Source organism: Moschus berezovskii, chromosome 14 (genome assembly GCF_049115385.1).
Source record: "Moschus berezovskii isolate FMDL1 chromosome 14, NW_MosBer_1.0, whole genome shotgun sequence".
Lineage (NCBI taxonomy): Eukaryota > Metazoa > Chordata > Mammalia > Artiodactyla > Moschidae > Moschus > Moschus berezovskii.
Window position 1 is genome coordinate 50,192,926 of NC_142473.1, and position 5,495 is coordinate 50,198,420.

The following is a 5,495-nucleotide window of genomic DNA, read 5'->3' on the forward strand; positions in this document are numbered from 1 at the left end:
TAGAGAAGAAAATACATAGTAAATGATATAATGAAGTTAAAATATTGAGAACTTGATGATACATTTGAAAATGTTTAGAATGCTCAGTTATTATTAAATAGTTATTTTAAAAAACAAACCAGTGTATGGATTACATATGTGTATATAACAATGCTTAGATGCTTTACATATGATAAAAGATTTATGAATAGAATTATTTGGTAGGTGGTGCTGAGAAATTATTTAACTCTTTGGAGAAAAATAAAATTAGGCTTTCATCTCATGATCAACATCATATAGATGTTGATCTAATATGTATTGATTAAAGCACAAGTTTTCAAACTGTGTTGCATGAACCTGTATATGGTTTCATGCAGTCCACTTCATCAAAAACAAATAGCAAGTTAACCTCATCCATTTCTTCTGATTTGTATTCAATATTAGAACAAGATTTCACTTTCTCTTTTTTTTAGAGGGGGTTCCAGTACTCTTGCCTAGAAAATCCCATGGACGGAGGAGCCTGGTAGGCTGCAGTCCATGGGTCACTAAGAGTCAGGCACGACTGAGTGACTTCACTTTTCACTTTCACACATTGGAGAAGGAAATGGCAACCCACTCCAGTGTTCTTGCCTGGAGAATCCCAGGGATGGGTGAGCCTAGTGGGCTGCCATCTATGGGGTCGCACAGAGTCAGACATGACTGAAGCAACTTAGCAGCAGCAGCAGCAGCTACCACTTTAAACATAAAATATAATTTACTAAAGTGTGTTTTACATAGTTGAAAACACACATGCACTTTTTTAAACTTTGATGAAATGGAACTCAGAAATCTGACCACATTAACAAATTTTAAACTATAGGTTAAGAACATACAGGAGTTAAAACAACAGGGAAAATATTTGCCATGGTTATGGTAGTCATAAGCTTAATTTATAAAATTAATATGAGATGGACACCTAGCTTAAAAAATGGCATAGGACATCAACAGATTAAAGCAATGTGAATGTGTGCACTCAGTCATCTCCAACGTTTTGCAACCCCATGGACTGTAGCCCACCAGGCTCTTCTGTCCATGGAATTTTCCAGGCAAGAATACTGGAGCAGGTTGCCGTTTCCTTTTCCAGATCTTCCCCACCCAGAGATCAAACCCATGTCTCTTTTTGTCTCCTGCATTGGCAGATGGATTCTTAACCATTAGCGCCATCTGGGAAGCCCCTTAAAGCAATGAAATACCATTTTTTAAATTAACAAAAATTATAAAAGCTATTTTCAGTGAGTACAGAATAATTGATACTTATATACTGCTTATGTTGAGAGTAAATTGATAGATTTTAGAAAAGCTATTTGATGAATCATAAGCCTTAAAATTGTTATTACTCATTCTCCTACAGCGATTTCATATCTAGGCATATATTCTATGGAAACAGAGTTACCCATTATTAGGGAAATCCTATCTGCAAAGAGCAAAGCTCTACTTATTTCATACAAAAAGTGTTATATAACATTATGTTTCAGAATCTCACCAAAACAACAAAACCCACAGGGACAGAAGCTTAAATGTGAGAACTTGCTCTAGAAAGCCATTAGACAATGAGGCTATTTCAAGAACTTATTTTTGTTTCTCTTTGGTTATCCACTCCTCTACAGACTGACTTCCTGTTTACTCACTCTGTGCGTGCTAATAATTGCACCACACCCTTGAATATATTTTTTTCAATTTTATTGCCGACCACTAACTTGTAACATCTTTCTGGGTCTCCAGATTTCTGAGTGGCAGGGAGATAATTGGCTCAACTTACAATTACTACCTCCTGACAAGTCTTTTAGTCTGGGCCAAACCATAGGCTAGTAGGTAAGCCTTTGGTTTGGCTAGCTTTGTTCAGCTGTTAACTCTGGTGTTTTCAAACATGCCCAGGGATGAACTGATAAGGCATATAACTGTGATTAGCACTGATGTTCAACTAGGTTTCTCCAGAAAGTGGTGGGTCTGGGCCAAGCATTCTGAACTACATTAGAACACATACACAGATAAATGTTCAAGATATTTACAAAAATATTTTTATGCTGTCCTCCCCCCCAAAAAAGGGGAAAGGTCAAATTATGATGCATCTACATGATGTAATATTATGCAGTCATTAAAACTTGTATTTTCCAAGAATGTTGTAAGGATAAGAATATACTTATGGTATTAAGAGAAAAAGTACAAAATATATATAGAACTCTATATAGGATAAGATTCTATTTATATATAAATATATGTTTATATTTTCATGGAGAAAATATTGGAAATATACAAAAATGTTATTAGTGAGTTTGATAGGCTGAATTATGGTTCTTCATGTTCTTCATGTTTTTCTGTATCTTTTATATTTTTATTGGTGTCTTAGTTTCATATAAACTTTTTTTACATAAAACTTAAAATGTAAATGGCTACATGTTCCATTGTGTGACTGTATCATAATATGTAATTATATTATCAGGGATTTACATTTTTAATTTTTATATCATGAATTGAACTGCCATAAATGTGCTCATGTATCAAGTTTTCTATTACTTTAGGTAATTTTTATAATGATTTTCTATATTCAGTTATTGGGTTAAAAGATAGGAAGCAGAAGTATAATTTGGTAAAGAAATGGAATAATGAAATTACATGATGTATATAGTCAGCTACTACCAAAGAAGGAGCAAGCATGGAGGTCATGAGGCCATACAGTAGACATGACAACCAGGAGGTGTCAATGAGTTTTGATAATAGGAAGCAGTTTCCTTCTATAAAAGTTCAGTTTATTTTTCACTTCATTAGTATGTCCATCAGTGTAAACCTGGAAAAAACAGTCACTAAAAAATGAGTTTAAAGATAGTATAAAAGCCATTACTGCTCAGGGCAGTAGGTGCTTTTTCATGCTGAAATACAGTTTCAGAGTCGTTTCAAAGATCTTGTCCCCAAGGTGGAGGCTTAAACTTAGCTAAATCTGGTCTCTGGAATCTTGTGCTTTCACATCATTTGTATAGTACCTTCCATATAGGTATCATGAGTTCCTGGAGGATCTCCCAACTTCTAGCACAGTGTTGACATACTATAAATGTTTTAGGGGTGGATACTGTTGAAGAGAGAACATCACCTTAATTAACTTCATATCTTTGAATGATTTCAAGTCCATTGAGAGGAAAAGAATTTTGGGGTTTAGGAGCAAAGAATCCATTAAAATCTTTACAGGTGTCCCACAATTAAGTTACAATGTTAGTTGCACAGTTGTATCTGACTCTTTGTGACCCCACAGGCCGCCAGGCTCCTCTGTCCATGGAATTCTCCAGGCAAGAATACTGGAGTGGATGTCATTCCTTTCTCCAGGGGATCTTCCCCAACCAGAGATCGAACCCAGGTATCCTGCATTGCAGGCAGATTCTTTACTGTCTGAGCCATCAAGGAAGCCTGTATTTCCAGTTCCTTTTAGATGAAAACCCAGTCGTAGGAAGAGAAACCAGACTTAAAAATTCCCCTCCTCTTTAAACTACAGCATTTTTTATATCCATAATGCAACTGAGAAGAAATAAAACTTTAAAACAGCATCAAGCAAATCACTGTGCAGGTCGTCCTCATGTCAGCTTTCTCTCTCCACTTTTGTATTATCCACTAAATAGTGAACATGAGGGAATTATTTTAGGATCAAAGAATCAAATAGCTGATGCAGAATATTGGTTTAGATTTCTTTAATTCCAAGGGATTACACATTTTCATTCAGAAATCTCAACCACTGATAAGTTACCATTTTGTATCCATGAAGACACAAAGGAAAATTGTTATTCTGGGAAGTTTAATAGCCTCTTCCTTTTCTTCCCTCAACCCTTTTATCTCTTGTCCTTTTTAGTTACGTTTCCTCTATGATGTGCATACAGGCATACCTCCCTTAACTGTTCTTCACAGATGTTGAGGTTTGGTTTTTTTTTTAATCGTTTACAAATTGAAGGTTTGTGTCAACCATGCATTGTCAGATAGATGATGGTTAGCATTTTTTAGCAATAAAGTATTTTTAAATTAAGGTTATATACATTTTTTTTGAAATAATGCTGTTGTACACTTAATAGACTATAGTACAGTGTAAACATGACTTCTGTATGAACTGAGAAACCAAAAAATAAAAACTCAAGTGACTTGCTTTACCCCAATTTTATTTTTGCTTTATTGAGGTGGTCTGAAACTGAACCCACAGTATCTCCAAGGTATGCCTGTATTCTTAGTATTAGACCAGAAATCTGGTTTTACCTTCCAGTGGGCAAAAGGCCTCCTTTGCTTTCCTGTTGTCTTCTACCTGGACTGATACTTATCAATACCCACTGTCAGACAACAGATGAGTATGCTCCCATGTGTTAGTTTCTGCTGATTTTTCTTATTTTCAGAATAATTTCTTTGATCTAGTCAGTATCTGTTATCCTTAGTAAGCCTGCATGCACATGTGTAAACATGGACACTTTACTGAGAGTACTGCCACAGGCACAGAATTTTTGAATGGATTTTTCCATAGTTGATATTGATCTCTGAATAGGTCTCCAAGAGTTGTTACTTCCTTTTCTAGTTCAGTGATAGGAAAAGTAAAGGTAAGCCTCTCTCCTGGAAAAAAAAATTAAACCATATCACAGCTGAAAATTATACTAAAGTAAATTGTGTGGGCAGAGTGGGATCTATCCCTGTCAAAAGTGAATTGCTGAATCAGTGATGAATTCTAGGGCTAAAGGTTCTCCCAGAGAAAAATAAATTTCACTCTTAGAAAATCTGAACACAAGTTGAGGAATCCTTCATCTGTGGAGCTAGAATTTATTGTTTATTGCATTTGATATTAGAGGGTTGACTGTTAAACAATTTCTGAGCCAGGCTGTTGCTTCTTTGGTCAATGATTAACATCTATAATGGCTGTGACTTTTTAGCATGAGTCAAACACTGCTAAAAATCATATATCTGCATTTCATTTGCAATTCCTGTATTTACATAATACATATTATTCCATTTGAGCTGTATAACAATCAAAATGTGGACCCACTATCCCTTCTCAAATAAAAATTAGAATCCCAAGTTAAATAACTGGTTATGGGACAAGAAGTTCTAATACTTTGGCCACCTGATGCGAAGAGCCAACTTACTGGAAAAGACTGATGCTGGGAAAGACTGAAGGCAGGAGGAAAAGGAGACAACAGAGGACGAGATGGTTGGACGGCATCACTGACTCAAAGGACATGAGTTTGCGCAAACTCTGGGATACGGTGAAGGACAGGGAAGCCTGCTGTGCTGCTGTCCGTGGGGTCACAAAGAGTCAGACATGACTGAGCAACTGAAGTGGCTCAGTCAACAACGATGAAGTGGCAAATTGAAAATTAAAACCTAGAAGTTTTACTTTCCATCTCTTAAGACTATATTAGATGTGTTTGATAAAAATTGTCATTGAAAAGTGAGTATCAAAATACAAATCCTACATATTTTTCTCAGAAACTTTTTTTTAGCTACTGAACTTATTGTCAGAT